This window comes from Caretta caretta, chromosome 19 (assembly GCF_965140235.1).
Source record: "Caretta caretta isolate rCarCar2 chromosome 19, rCarCar1.hap1, whole genome shotgun sequence".
Lineage (NCBI taxonomy): Eukaryota > Metazoa > Chordata > Testudines > Cheloniidae > Caretta > Caretta caretta.
Window position 1 is genome coordinate 11,531,766 of NC_134224.1, and position 16,115 is coordinate 11,547,880.

At 51.2% G+C, this 16,115-nt stretch overlaps 1 long non-coding RNA gene across 1 annotated transcript; it reads right to left on the bottom strand.

Moving 5' to 3' along the window:
- Window positions 1-1,990: 1,990 nt before the first annotated feature.
- Window positions 1,991-4,112, bottom strand: LOC125624842 (uncharacterized). Its single transcript, XR_007353403.2, has 3 exons — window positions 3,919-4,112; window positions 3,445-3,511; window positions 1,991-2,592 (listed from the first exon to the last, which is right to left on the bottom strand). It is a non-coding gene; the product is annotated as an uncharacterized LOC125624842 (long non-coding RNA).
- Between the last annotated feature and the right edge of the window lie 12,003 nt (window positions 4,113-16,115).

Here is a 16,115-nt window from a genome sequence, read left to right on the forward strand (position 1 = left end):
GCATAGCCACGTTCGCGCAGCTGTGAGACCCAGGCCCAACAATTGTAAACCGAGGCTTACAAGGCAGAGTGGATGCTCAAGCGTGGGCTTGGAAACACTGAGTCCACAAACCTGCCCCACAGCCCTGGGTTGCCAATGCAATGTAGATGTACCCTAAGGCAGTGGTTTTCAAACGTTTTTCCTCGTGACCCAGTTGAAGAAAATTGGTGATGTCAGTGACCCAGCATAATTATATCTTTTGACTAGAGTTTTCATAAAATCATAATATTGCAGTCCATTCCAGCATAACCCACTTTACATCACTAACACTAGCCTTAGTAAGCCTATGGTAAGGAGTGGGGGAGGTGGCCAAGGGTGGGGAGCAGGGATGAGGGCTCTGTCTGGGGGTGAGGGCTCTAGGGTGGGGCTGGGGATGAGGGGTGCAGGAGGGGGCTCAAGGCTTGGGTAGAGGGTTGGGATGCGGGGTGGGGTGAGGGCTCTGGCTGGGGGTGTGGGCTCTGGGGTGGGGCACGGGTGAGGCGTTTGGGGTGCAGGCAGGCTGCCCCAGGGCTGGGGCCAGAGGACTCCCTCCAGCCCTCTCTTCCCCAGCTAGCTCCGCGGGAGGGGGCCCCTTTCTCCCCCCGCCAGCAGACATCACAGAGCTCCCTCTCTCCCTGCCGGCAGCAGCATGCTCTAGGGCCGGGGAGAGGCCCACAGCAGCCCTGCAAGCCCCAACTTGCTCCCCTCCTCAGTTCCCGCCTACCTCTTTCCTCTCCAGGTCCCTGCTGCATGGCAACGATCGTTACAATTGAGCTTGGCTTGTTTAGCCTAACTAAAAGAAGGTTGAGGGGAGATATGATTGCTCTCTATAAATATATCAGAGGGATAAATACCAGAGAGGGAGAGGAATTATTTAAACTCAGTACCAATGTGGACACAAGAACAAATGGATATAAACTGGCCACTAGGAAATTTAGATTAGAAATTAGACGAAGGTTTCTAACCATCAGAGGAGTGAAGTTTTGGAATAGCCTTCCGAGGGAAGTAGTGGGGGCAAAAGATCTATCTTGCTTTAAGATTAAACTCGATAAGTTTATGGAGGAGATGGTATGATGGGATAACATGGTTTTGGTAATTAAATATTCAAGGTAAATAGGCCCAATGGCCTGTGATGGGTTTTTAGATGGGGTAAGATCCAAGTTACCCGTGAAAGAATTTTCTGTAGTATCTGGCTGATGAATCTTGCCCATATGCTCAGGGTTTAGCTGATCGCCATATTTGGGGTCGGGAAGGAATTTTCCTCCAGGGCAGATTGGAAGGCCCTGGAGGTTTTTCGCCTTCCTCTGTAGCATGGGGCACGGGTCACTTGCTGGAGGATTCTCTGCTCCTTGAGGTCTTCAAACTACAATTTGAGGACTTCAATAGCACAGATATAGGTGTGAGGTCTTTTTTAGGAGTGGTGGGTGAAATTCTGTGGCCTGCATTGTGCAGGAGGTCAGACTAGATGATCATAATGGTCCCTTCTGGCCTTAATATCTATGAATCTATGAATCAGGAAGGCGACCCTGTGCTTGACGTTCCGTGACCCAGCGCTGGGTTGCGACCTGTACTCTGAAAATCACTGCTCTAGGGCACTTGACTAGGATTGGGGAACCCTGGTTTCACTCCAAGTTCTGCCACAGGCTCCCTGTGATCTTGGACAAGTGACTTCATCCCTCTCTGCCTCAGTTCCCCATCTGTACAATGGGCCTACCTGCCCTGCCCTGCCTCCCAGGGCTGTTGAGGAGAGAGACCTTTGAAGACTGAAGGATGTCGAGATCTACTGATGAAAAGTGCGAGTTGAGAGCCCTGGGGCCTGAACTGTCCCTGGCGGGGCCCAGCCTGATTCAGCGGAGCCAAGGGCAGCATTGCCAGCCCCAAATGTTCCAAAATCATGAGTCAGGCTCACCAGAAATCACGAGATTGGCTTTAAATCATGAGATTATGTAAAAATTATAGATTTGAGGTTCTTTTTATTTGCCCTTTGCTTTTTGAGCCTTCAGGGCACACTGGGGTCACATTTTTGAAGCTTTCTCCACAGCCACAAGGGCTAGCACCTTACTTTTTCTTTAAGAATGAAGGCTGAAATCCTCCTAGATTCACATGACTCCAGGAGCTGGGGCTTTAAGGAAAACAATAATTCTTGGAGGGGTTGGATTATCTCTGAAACAGCTGCAGCTCTGTTCTTGGCTGCCTCTCGGAACAGAACCTCGGTTCAGCCCTTTCCCAGGGCTCCCCGCCTTTGTTAAAAGGCCCCGGCAGAGCTACAGCGTGAAGCTAGATGCCAGATTAAAAGATTGCTTCAGACCTCTGAGAGGCCGTGGGGAGGGGGGGAAGAGACGACTCAAGAGCTCTGGCTCTCTGCAAGCTGTTGCAAAAAGCATAAAGCATCAGACCATCTTCTGCCGATGCACTTACCCGCCTTTTGATGCGCCAGAGAAAGGAAAGTGTCCGGTAGGGAACGAAATCCTGCTGCTTCTGGCTGAGGAGCAGACGGTGAGCTCAGTGCTAGGAAATGGCTGGGTTATACTCCGCGCGAGGATGCTCCCTCCAGGGGTAAAGGGCTGTAATAAGCTGCAGGAGACGGGGCATGTACAGGGGAAGGAGTCACTGGGCTGGATTCACCGCTGTTTCTCTTCTGTTCTACGCTGGTATCACCACGCTGACTTCAGTGGCGTGACTCTGGAGTAAATACGGTGGTATAGTAGGTCCCTGCGCCCTCCGGGCCTGGCTTATACTGGAGGGAGCTCATTGTGCCAACCGCGTGGCATGCATGCGATGCACTTCATGCCCCCATGAGCCGGCTCCCCCATGGCCAGTGCGCTGTGACCCCTCTTTGGAGCTGACTGACTTCCCGCATGGGTAACCGCGGTGCGGTCCTTCCACGGTACCACGCTCCATAGGCACGTGGCCAGTGCGAATGCCAAGCACTGGTACAATAACACCAATGGCGCAAATATCCTCTACTCCTGTCCCACAGAGCACTCCTCAGCTTGCCTGCCTGGTCTGTTTTCTGTGTTCTGCGGGCCTAGAGTCAGAAGCCACTGGCCTGGTCAAACCGTGCTGCCTGCCCCATAGAGCTCGCTGCCTGCCCTTTTGCCAGTTGTGGACAGCAAAGGAGTTGGGTGTTGGTTTTTTATAAATATTATCCTGCCTGAATGCATTGGGCAGGGGTAGGCAACAGGTGGGCTGCGGGCCAAATCCGGACCGCGAGATGCTTTTGAACAGACCCAACATCTTTTTAGTTACTTATTAATTTTTTAAAAACTTCTCTGGCGTGTTTGGACCTTGACCGAGAAATTTGGAGCTTGACAAAAAAAATAGACTACCCCGAGGACATGAGACAACGCAAAGATAAAACACCTGGGATAAAAAGCTCCAAAGGGGTTAAGGTCACAATGACGGCTGGGCGAAGTGGGTACTTACCTGACTCCATCCAGGCGAGAAGAGTTTGCTCTTGCCAAGGATACGAAAGCATTGCAGAATCTTGGGCCTAGAAAAGGGGAGAGGGTCGGCAGTGAAAGCTGAGAGAGACAAACAGACATTGCAGCGGGGCACTCTGCTTGGGTCAACTCGGAGATGGAGGTAACTGGGCTGGATCATGGGCAGCCGGTGAACCCCGGGCTCTTCTTCCTGAGGCTCTGCCTTTCCCGCTGGAGCCCAGAGTGCCCCCGCGTGCAGCTGCCACCCCTTCCCCCACGGGCTGCCCGAGCATCCCCAGCCTGGAGCTCAGGCCAGCCCCCATTAGCCCCAGCGTGGGCGAGACCACACACGGCTGTTTGGGGAGGCTCAGCCCGCCTTGGCCTTTGATACTCACCGCCCATGAGCTGGATGAAATGTACTGAAGCTTGCAAGGAAAGATTATGGGGGAATTTGCGTATAGCCCTTAAATGGTTTTACCTCCTGTCTCCGCTTGCCTTAGACCTTTGGATGAATGAAGAACAAGTGCTTTGTTTCTGAGTTGCTCTGATCAGCTCACTGATCACAGATCCCCGGAGTGAAGCCAAACCTGGTTGGGGCTCTTGTGCTCACTGGTTGAGAAATGCAGGGAGTGTTTGGGAGGGACCCAGTCCCAGGGTGGTAGAATTGCATGGCTCTCAGAAAGGGGTGATGGTAGCGAGGTATGTCCCCAAAGGGGTGCACTCAAGGGGGTCTAAAGCACAGTGTGCCCTGGAACTATGACATTGTTGCTCTAGATTTGTGGGGTGTATATACCCCAGAATGTGATCAAGCTATTTGCAGCCATATTATATGCACTCAGCCACTGTGAATGAATGAAATAGAACACCGCATAGTTAAGGGTTAATTTGGAGGCAGGCTTTCAGAAGCAAGGTCATAACAATTAGCAAAACTGCCAGTAAGTATGGGAAGAGGGGAGGAAAAAGTAAACAACTGAGACTGGAAGAAGATATGTGCTGAACAGCCTTGAGTCTAGACGCCTCTGAGAGTAAAAATTTCTTGGAAGTTAAGACAAGTGATGACTTAGTAGGGGTCATTATGGCCTGTGTGTTTTGTAGAAGTTAGTGTTAAAAAGTTTAGATAATAGTGTACTTTGGGGAGCTATCCTGGGAGAGATGTTTTCTTGACATCTTTACTCCCTGGCAGGGAGGCGTTTGGCCAGCGCTAACTTGTCGTTGAATACTCAATATCTGGGATGTTCTAAATCTGTTGCTTATGTCCGTGTGTGCTTAAATCAAATCAACTGCAGTGTTAGACAAGAGCATGCTGACTTGTATTATTCCTTGATCAGACAATCGCTGAGTTCCTCTTGATTTATTCCTTACACAGCCTGGAGTGAAAGAGTTAAGTTGCGGGTTCTGACAACCGTGGGTAACAACATCAGTGACCGAAGCTGTCTTCAGCATCGTGGTTATCCTGCAATAACGCCCCTCTTAGCAGCAAGGCTCTTGGAAGGTGGCCCTCTGAAATCTCCCACAAGCCACTGCTTCAGGGAATAGTGCCAGGAACTCTGGGGTAGGTACCCAGAGGGGTACCCTGAGGGGAAGGAGGTACCCAGAGGGGAAGCAAAGCATTATGGTTGGTGTGGATGTGCAGCCAGATCAGTGTGATCCTGCTACCTCCAATCTCTAGTGCAGACCCGGCCTTGAAGTGGGCTGGATGAAAGTGCAGCTTGAAAATCAAATGACACAGCCAGCCGCTGTCTTCCTATCACTACAATATATTCTTATTCTAACTTACCTACGGCCTGATCCAAGTCTTTCCATTCACCTGAATGGGATTTGGATCAGGCGCTTAGCTACCAATGCTGGACCAAATCGTGTCATCTTTAGCCAGCCCTGACTCCCACTGAAGTCCGTGCGGGTTCTAGCTGAGCAAAGAACTTAAGATCTGGCCATTAGTGATATTGAAATTGTCCAGCCCTCTTTTTAAAACCTCAGCCACAGAATTTGACTTCTGGACCTCCTGCAGCAATGAGTTCCACAGCTTAACCAAATGCTGGAGGAAGCAACATTGTCCTCTGCCAATGGGAAGTCAATGGGAGCTTTGGGGGAGGTACCTGGAGGCGCGGCCAGGGCAACACACAGACCCCTGTGCCCCCTCTCCCCCAGGTCCCCTCCGCTTCCCGGAGTGGCACGGGGGCAGGGCAGGCAGGGAGGGAGCCTGCCCTGCTCCCCGTGCACGCCAGGCCGGAGCCACGCTAGGTAAATGCTGGGGAGGCGGGGGTGCCGTGGGGAGCTGGCGGGCTGCAGGAAATAGTCCCGCGGGCCGCATGCGCCCCGCGGGCCGCGTGTTTGAGACCCCTGATCTAGGCTGTAAACTCTCTGGGACATGGGCTCACACCACAGGCTGTGGGGTACTGTTTTGAGCCTGATGCCGCAATCGAGGGATATCACTTGGCAACTGGGAAATTTTGGTTCTCCACATCGGTGTCATCTTCCCCTCCCTCCCGCTGGAAATGGCTCGTCACTCCAAGGCACCGAAGCCTTGTGGAACTCCCCTTGTGCTATGAGAGAACAGATCAGAGCAGCCTTGAGACCCAGAACCCTCTTGCAGGGAATGGCTCCTTTGAGCAGGCCTGTGTCCTTGTAAGGGCGGGGGAATTTCAAAAGGAATATACAGAATTTGGGGGTGGCACAGACAAAAGGAGCCTCCGAGATCCGGTGCCGAAAGCCATGACAGAGGCCCACTGTGTGCTTCTCGAGCTGAAATAGACGAACGGTATGAAAGGGCTGCATAAACTTTCACTGAAGTGCGACTCTGCTCTGAAAAGTGACTCTGGAGGGAAGAAAACAAGGCCTCCTGGGCTTCCATCTTTATTAATCCAGAGCAAAACTACTCCGCTGAAAAGTGAAGAGGAAGAAGAAAAACTTTTCCCCTCCCAGCTTCCAGCCCCGCTGAGCTGACAGATGCTTGGAGAGTCAAGCTGGGTTCTCTGTGACTCCTGCATCGTATCCATCCATCCTGATGCTTGTGCTGCCCCGTTTGAAGGCCTGGGGTCCAGATCCTGTGCGTGGCTTGTGGGATCAGAGAAGACCGCAGGGGCTGGTTGGCTGCAGTGATGACTGCAGCATGGACAAGAATGGGGAGGGGGGTTGAGAAACCCAGCGATACTAACATAGAAACAATAGCAGGCCGGTCCCCTGCTTTCACTCTCCGTTCTTAACGTTGGCTGTAGATAGACTGTGAGGGAAGCTTCCGCGTGGCTTCTCCTTCTGCTGCCCCCAGCCCCTCACTCCGTTTCTGCCAGCCCACTCGTCGTGTGCACACAAGGACTTGTGTTTCCAAATAAAGAATAACATAGGGCAAGCCAGCGTGTGCCTCCACCACAGGGAATGTGGTGGGGCCCACAAGGGAAAGGATTCCTGCTGTGTTGAGGGGTGGTTGTAGGGGCTCGGCTGTTGAGATGGGAGAGGACCCGGCAGCCGAGATCCATCGCTGTGCCATGAGAAAAGCACACAGCTGGCTGGAGGACAAGTGGGCCTGGATCTGCTGACCCCAGGCTTGATAACCCCTCTGTCAAGCATGTTGTCATCCCTATTTTATGGATAAGGGAAGTGACTTGCCTAAGGTCACCATGTAGGTCAGTGACCAGTCTGGGACTAGAGCCCAGGTCACCTGAGTCCCAGTCCAGTGCTCTATCCAGTAGATCTCATGGGGTGGTTGCAAGTGACATGACTCCACCCCTGCATCAGTCATCTTATGGGCTTGAACCAGGGACCATCAGCAGCACAGATCTCTCTCAATTGAGTCACTTCATTGACTGGTTGTAGTTATCCTCTAGGAAACCAGCTGCTAGAGCAGGGACGTGACACACTCTGCCATTGCATTCCATGAGGATCGACTACTCAAGGTTTAATGCAATGTCCATGCCTGATCAAGGTCTCTTCCAAACCCTGTTCTGCAGGGCTTGAATGGTTCGGGCTCCCCCTGGGCTGCTCCTGTCCCACTTCCCCTTCACTCCCATCACCACCCAGAGCAATTTGGAGGAAAATCCAGAACTTAACTTGAGGCCAGGCGCTCAGGAAAGTGCTGTCCTCCTGCAGGGAAGCACAGGAGCAGAATTACATCTCAAGGTAGCTTTGCCTCCCGCAGAGACTGTCTGTGCAGTCGCAGCTGGAAGCCAACCTTTCTTTCAGGCAGCATATGCCAGATCTTCTGTGCAGAGTGAAAATATATTTTTATATATAGCATCCTGACACTAGATTTCCCTGTGGGCAGCCCCCTGCATTAACACGGTAATTAAAGAAAAATAACAGCCGCTAATATTTTAATTGCACTAAGAATTCCCACAGCCTGGCCTAACCTGATGTGTGTGTGTGGGTGTGAGTGAATGAATATTACAGGGCAGCTTCTCAACCTCTTTGATACCAGGGACTGGCTTGCTGCTGCCCTAAACGGAATCAGGGAGATCTCAGGGACCGGTGCGGGTTACAGGTGTATCCACTGGAGAACTTGGTGACCTTTTCAACTCGCTCTGCCCAGTGGCAAGGACAAATTCGCCAAAGAAGAGAGAAATTAATAGGTTGAATTCTTCCTTTTATCTACAGAGCAGATTCAGGAGGAGAAGAGATAGCGAAATCGCTTTTCGTTCTCCCTGATTTTTTGTTGTTGCTGGCATTGAGTGGAACAAATCAACCAAAGCTTGACTGTCTGTGATGAGGATTTGCTAAAATCTGACTATTAAAAGCCACCTCCTCCCCACCCGCCTCCCCCCACCCTAAGATTAATCATTTTGTTTAAGCACAAAGGAAATGCTACAAAGTTCTAAGCATCTTTATCTCCCCAATTAGATCCTGCGTCATTCATTTTGATAATTTAAGAAATAGGTTTTTTTTGTGTGCCTATCCGCCACTAACTAAGCCAGAACAGAGGCAGGAAGGGATGGGAAGGAATCTAAAGCTGCTCGTTCATCTAAAATAGCCTGTCATTCTTGCCTGTGATTTTAGATAATTTTAATTTGCTATAAAGGATTTGGCTTGGTAGCTTTTCTGTGGGGATGCAACAGGGCCTAGGGGAAAGAGCCCTGGATTGGGACTCTGGAGACCTGGGTTTTATTCCTGGCTCTGCCACTGGCTTGCCGGGTGACCTTGGGCAAGTCACTGCACCTCTCTGCCTCAGTTTCCCCATATGTACAATGGGGACAGTGATACAATGGGGACCCAATTAGAAAAGGGGTTAAGAGCAGCCACAGCTGGGGCTGCACCCAGTCGGGCCACAGCTGACCATGATATAAGGGCTCAGGGAGGAGCTGGGTCAGTCTCACTCCAGCCTTGGTGTGGGAAGGACCTGGCTGCCTGGGAGCACAGGACACCTGAAGCAGAGCAGTGCTGGGGAAAGGCAGGCGGAGCTAGGGGCTCTGGCCTGGCGAGTCCCCAGGCTGAGGCCTGACTGAAGGCAAAAGGAGGTACTGGGGCTGCAGGGAGACAGCTGGGCCTAGAAAGGCAGCAGGTCCAACCTCCTTGCCAGTGATGAGTGGCCATTACAGACTGCAGTCTGCCCCAGAGAAAGGGGGCTAGATGACAACTGGCAGTAGCCACTGGGGCAAGGTGGGTATGGGGGAGGGAGTTCCCTTAGGAAGGGAGACCCAGAGTGTGGGGCACTGATGTGGGGCAGCACCCCACGGTAAGGGGCACTGGAGTCTGGGAGGGACATGGGAGCCTGAGGCAGGCGAGGCACTGGCCAGCAGGAGGTGCTCCAAGGCTGGAAAGAGCTAATTCCCAGACAACCAGCAGGAGGCGCCGGGATGGTGAGTGCTCAACCTGCCACAGCTTCTGATCAGTAGATCTCAAAGCGCCTTACAAAAGAGCTAGGTTTATTATATTCCTCTATTATTTTGCTGAGGAGCCTAATTGCTTCAAGGGGTTAATGGCAATGGAGAAAGCTGATGCTTCTCTAGCTGTGTTGATTTTCCTGACCTTGCTGTCCAGAAAGGTCAGAGTAGATGGTTGCTAGTGGTCCCGTCTGGCCTTAATATCTTTAGGAGAAATCCTGGCCTATTGCAACCAATGGAGTCTTACCCCTGGCATCAATGGAGCCAGGATTTTGCCTTAGGAGTCTGACTCCTCCACTAGCTGGTCTGATGATAATGGGGTGGTGAAGCATGTTTTTTGGTCAGTCGGGCTAACCAAACCCGTGACCAGCCTGAACTTGGGTCTGCTGCGGGAGAAGTCGGGATGCTGGTGGGCAACTGCAAGTTGCTTCCACCTCCTCTCTCCCCCTCCCGTCAGCAGGGAGATCAGGGCCACACAGCCAACTTCCTTGTGCTGATGAAGAGGATGGGGGAGGGAATTCACTTCCACCACTCCAGCCTTGCTGCTGGAAAGCGGCCGGAGAGCTGCAGGCTGCCACGTGAGCTGCTGGGACTCAACGACAGGGGATGGCTCACTCGATAAATCGCTCTGTTCTCTTCACTCCTTCTGAAGCATCTGGCACCGGCCAGTGTCCGAGACGGGATACTGGGTTAGATGGACCAGGATGGCCGTTCTTATGAGTTGCTGACCTCAGGCCAGATCCAAGTCCCTGGCTTGACTCCCCCCTGACTTCAGTGGGCATGGGCTCAGGTCCTTCATGCAGGGCTGTGGGTGCGTTGGCAGGGGCAACGCACGAGGCTCCCAGAGGGCCACTCCAGCTGAATGTGAAGGGACGATGGAGCTCCTAGCCCTGTCCCAGCTGTGACTGGCCTCTGAGGAGGCCCCTTGCCTGGCATATTCATAGGCACTAGAACAGTGAAAACCGGGGGCTAAATCCATTTCTGGTGTAAACTCACTCAGCAGCCCAATGTGTGATATCAGGGCTGAACTTGGCTCTTCAGGGAAACAGTCCCACTGTCAAAACTGCTGCCCAGGAGCCTGGCACAGGACAGGGCGCCACCCATAGCTTTGATCTGAACTGCAGATCCCAGGAGTCTCCTTACACGTGGTCGCACTGTGGTCGTCGTCCGCTCTCAAAAACGGTCACCAGCAGGCCTGCTTCCCTTCGCACTCCTTGCTCCTGTACTTCCACAGTGGATCAGTTATTGCTCTGCAGCCTGTAATTTCTTTCATGTTCTGCTCTCTCCGCCTAATAGGCCCCCGGTTATAATACTTCCTTGCCTCCAGAGTTCTTCTGGCCTTGCTTGTTCAAGGCTGATGGAAAATAAACACGGATCAAAGCATCTGAACAATGGGGATCAACGCATGGGGAATTCACCCACACTAGGCAGTGTTTCCATTTTAAATGGATACCCCTGAAGCGTGTATTCCTAGGAATACTTTCCCCTTGTTCTTACAGTTACACTGAGAGGCCCCAACGGAGATCAGGGCCCCGTTGTGCTAGGTGCTTGTACATACTAATAACCAGAAACAGTTCCTGCCCCAATGTATTTATGATGGGGAGAGTCATAGCCCCATTGTACAGATGGGGAATAGGGTGGCAAGGTCCCAGTGCCTTTCTCTGACCATGCCACGTCACTCCTTGGAAGGGAGCTTCGCTTCTCAGCGAGAGAGACCAAGACACTAGTATTGCTAAATACAGGCAGCATGGCTAATGGGTAGGGCACTGTAGTAGAAGTCAGGAGACCTAGCTTCTATTCCCAGCTCTGCCACTGACCGGCTGTGTGACTGTGGGCAAGTCACTGCTGTGCTCTGTGCCTCAGTTTCCCCTCCCACTCTTTGTCTGTCTTGTGTGTTTAGACTCTTTTGGGCAGGAACTGTCTCTTACTGTGTGTCCATATCTGCCCAGCACAAGGAGATCTCCGCTGAAATAGAAGGCCCCAAGTCACTACTGTAATGTCACTAGTAAACAAGTAACCCAAAATTTCCCCTTGCACGAATGCTCATTTGGGAGAGAATTTGAACTTGATATGCTCCCGGCCCCTTAAAAACGGCGCACACCTTTGCTGAGTAAAATCCATTGAATATCGCCACGTTCCTGTCCACAAAGGGACTTTCTGCACGAGAGGAGGAAATCTTAAAGGGCTGGGACTGTGGGTTATGGTGCCTGGAGTATGTGAAACTTGTGGCATCTTGGAGAGTTCCAGGAGTTGGGCCTGTCCTCAGAGGGGTTTAGGAACTAAACTCTCATTGGTTTCAATGAGCTTTAGCAGTTAGGCACCTAAATACCTTTGCGCATCTGGGCATGGGTGCCGTTTCTGGGGAAAGCAATTATCACTGGTCTCTATTAACTGCTGGTGTGAATCCCCTCTTCCCTGCGTTCATTCTGTAACTGTCCCAGAGTCAGTTAGTGGGGAAACACACCAATGCTATTTAGATCTGCCATGGCCTTTTCAAAGCGCAGCCCTTTCCAAACGTGCAGCAATTCCTGGCTGGTCGCTGACGCTTTCTGACAGCTGCAAAATGAAACTTTTTACCTGAGCTGGTACCTACCTTTGCATGATGTGACCCTGCCTGCCAGAAGGGAGACTGCAGCTTCTGTGAGAGCTGGCGTGGCCTGGCTCCTAGTTATCAGGCTGGTAGGAGCTGTGGAAGTGATTGGAGGGGAACGGAAGTGGGAGCGTGCACCAGTAACTCAAAATGAATGGGGAACGTGATGCATGGAGTAGCTGTTTCCACCGACTCCAATTGCAGAGGTTCCCGTTGATTGCATGGATCTCGGCTCTGGCTTTGCAGCCATATATGGCGAGTTGAGATCAGTTGCAAGTCTTTGACTTGAGTGGGCTTTGGATCAGGACCATAGGGAGGTCAGGGTGTGGTGGGGGGTAGGGAGGGGACTGTTACTTCGTGGTCTTGAGACTGCTGCAGTCTTTGTGCAGTGAAGGGACCACCGGGTTCGTTGTAAGGGAAGTCCATGTGGACTCTGAAAAATCAAATGCGTGAACACACAGAAGGAGCAACCAGTGGATCACTCACTTGCGGAACTGACTCCCCTCTGTTGGCCAGATCCTGGTCTCCATTAACGTCAGCTGCAAAACTTCCAGGCAGGATTTGACCCCTCAGGTCTAATCTCTCGTCTAGAGTTGATTGTTCTGCTATTTGGACTGTGTGTGTCTGTCTGCAGGGCTCCTGGGAGGGCTCCTGCAGAGCGCACAGTGCCAGATCCTCAGCTGGTGAAAGTCGGCGCTGAAGTCCGTGGAGCTGTCAGGATCCAACCCGTATCGTTTATGTGTTGACAGTGCATGCTGTGCCCTGTAATGCCCATGTGAGCGTAGGTGGTCATAAGTGGCATAATGCCAAGTGCAGTGTACATATCTGCCCCCACAGGCTCCTGGTGGCTTTGCACTAGTGCCTCCAGCATGACCCATGAGGCTAATGAGATGGCCGTGCCTCGCTCTCTGGATGAGTAGTGATGGCCAAGCATGCACGTTGAGTGCCTATCTGGGGATCTGTCAAGACGCTGAGAAATTGTAATCATGTTGTTATGGTTTCAACTGAACCTCGCTGAAACAAGTGTAACAGCTGCTCCTCATTAATAAATGCAAGAAACAATTAAGCTCCTGCATGGAACCAGGTAGCGGAACAATAGTAGTCTCCACTGAAAACACAGGCATGTAGCGGCAGGGATTTGGGGGATTGCTTGGAGGGGGTGTATCTGTATCTATGAAAATAGCAGGGAACACAGCAGAGAGAATCAGCAGAAAGCCAAGGATGCAGCCGGAACAAGCACTGGGGAGGAGCACGGCCCTGGGGGAAGCCTAGAGGGAGCTTTTGGGCCAAGTGCTGGCTGAAACGGGGTTTGGACGTGTGAGCAAAGAGATTGTCCCTTGCTGCATTTAGGGAAACAGGGCTTTGAACATTCTTTGTCAATAAACAGGATGGCACCAAATAAATTGTTAATGCATAGCCCTAAATGAGGGTGGCTATGAGAGGCAGGATAGCTAAGCAGCTAAAACAAGGAAACCGGCATCAGGGGATCTTTTCTCTGACCTTGTCCTACATGAAGTCCCACAGTAAGACACTTCAGGCAGTGATAGATAAAGGACCATCTGGTCTTTTCACTTCATGAACTCCTCAGCAGGGCTTCTTGCTACTAACTCTTCCCTGGATCATCAAGAGAGCAAAGTTAGAATGGGGATGAATTTCTCTGCTGATGGTGATATTTAGACCAACCTGGAATGGGTGAGGGGACCTTCCTGCTCTTGTCCCCATCTCGTTTCAGGGTCGTCTTGTGCCCTATGTCACTGATGACCAGGCTCATGCCTGTTCGTTAGGCTGCTGATGTCATCCGTGACCAAGGACACGTGTGTGTGAGAGAGACGCTCCGTTACAACACAGCTGATTGGATATTTGGCTCTAATCTTCATGGCCCTCATGCAACACGGGATGACATGCAGTGAAACATCCTGCTGCAAGCTGGGCTGGCTAGAGATGCCAAATCATTGAGGGGCGAGAGAGGCTCTCTCTCACGGTGGGATCGGTTTCTAATTTGGGTTTGTTTCCCAGTCCCAAACCCTGAAGTCTTCCCTCCATCTCACACAGACTCAAGTCCCCAATGGCTCCCAGAGCTGTGAGAGGGACAATTATGGTTGGAATACACTGCCCAAAAAGAAAAGGAGTACTTGTGGCACCTTAGAGACTAACCAATTTATTTGAGCATGAGCTTTCGTGAGCTAGTGAGCTGTAGCTCACGAAAGCTCATGCTCAAATAAATTGGTTAGTCTCTAAGGTGCCACAAGTACTCCTTTTCTTTTTGCGAATACAGACTAACACGGCTGTTACTCTGAAACTGCCCAAAAAGGGAGCCTCATCTGTTAGTGGCTGACCCAGGCTTTGAAGGGGAAGGGTGTTTTATATAATTTAAAAACCCTTTCTCTCATTATCTTCATGAATATAACGGCAAGCATCAGTATCGAGCAGCTAACACGCTCCCTAATATTTTACTTGCTTTTCTAGCCTCTGCTGCATGTTGCAAAGATGTGTTCCTTGAGCGGTTGTCTTGGAAAACCAAGTCTCTTTCCTGAGCGGTTTGTAGTCCGTTTAAAACCTAAGGGTGGGTGGGAAGGGTTCCAGCTCTTTCTTGCATTTTTAAATTAACATCAGAAAGACGTTTTTAATTGTTCAGATCTTTCTTTCCACTCTAGTGTCTCCTCATTTTCTCTAGCTCGTCAAAGAGCTAAAGGGTTGAAATTTCTTCCGCTCATTGACTGCCTCGGTTGCGCCCAACCAGTGTCCTGGTGTTGAGGGATATAGAGTCAGTTGGACTGTTCAGTTTGTTGCAGCTCTTATCTACTTGGGGTATTTAGATGGCACCATCTCAGCACTTCACAATCTTTAATTCTCCTCTTGTATTCCCAGCCTCCAGTGAGGCACAGCATTGCTATTATCTCCATTGTGCAGAGAGGGACATTTTGGGCTTATCTTCACTTCCACACAATATCCGTGCAGCTGCACCAATGCAGTGTGTCTAGTGAAGATCGTCTCCCGCCATCTCTCCTCTTCATGCTTTCGGTCTCAGGGCTGGCTGAGCTCTGCCATTTACCACTAGTAATCAGAATGCGGCCATGCTGGGTCCTTTGGCAGTGTAATCAGTGGGCTGAGGAGGCACGCGTGGCTTGTGGAATCGGCTGGGAGTTCAGTGGAGGCTGCAATCATGATGTCTTTATGCTGTCCCTCAGCACACTTATAAGTGGCTTCATCTCCATGTTCCCTGCTAATGGATTCTGTTCCTCAGTTTAACTCCATAATAGCCTTTGTTAGCCACTGGGGAGCTGGGCTGAGACTCCCCCCTCAAAACTCGCTTCATGTGGGCCCAATCCTGCCAGTGCATGGGACTGCTGGGCTGGCTTAGAAGCTGGCATCCCGAAGGTGAAAGAAGCCTCTAGCTCCATTACCACTCCCTTCCGGGTAGCCCAGGTCAGGACTTGGGGCTGTTATGAGAGAACTGGATTTGATACAATTCATGGCCATCTTGTGCACTTAGCCCCCATAAGCTGGAAGCGAGGATGCCACAAGCATCAGGAAAATCTGGCCTCATTTAGGCAGGCAAAAACAGCTGCAGTGTGTTACTAACAAGGAAAGATCCTTGGTGGGGAGGGGAAGTGGAAAATTGCCTTGAGTCTGTGTGCCTTTGTTTGTAAGTTGTTAGAAACTGATTTGCTGATAAGTAGAAACTGAGCTTCTTGCTGTTGCTAGGGAAACCCCAGCCTATTAGAAGTTACTATGAGTGCTTTGTTTTGAGGTGCTATAAAAGTTTTGTCAGAGTATGTGCTTTGGTGAAGTTTGGATTTTGTACAAGCAAGGAGAGTGGTACCACATTCCCCAGTGGCTGGGAGCAAGGCTGGCCGCTGGAACCCTGTCGCTGTTGCTCAATACCACCTCAGACTTTGGGTAACTATTTTTGGGGTGCTTCTAGGCTATTGCCAGTTTTGATGTGTGCTTTGTAATCCATTAAAAACAAGGATTTTTTGAGCAGAAGCACTCATGTGTAGCAATCGTTCAGCAGACAGAGGTGCTGTGTCCCCCACTGCTGTTTTCTAGGCAGTGTCAGGAAATAAGTCAATTTTACCAGAGCTTTGGGTTCAGATAACCCCGGGTAACAGGGTGACCATGTGTGGGGATGCTAAGCAACGTGGGCCGTGTTAGACAGAGAAGCACGGGCTCTGCCTGTGTCCATGAGCCTCACTAAAGAATCCCCGCAAAGCTACTGCATCACTGTCTCTTACCTCACACGCGAGGTGCTTGTATTTTGTTGGCAATCTGACA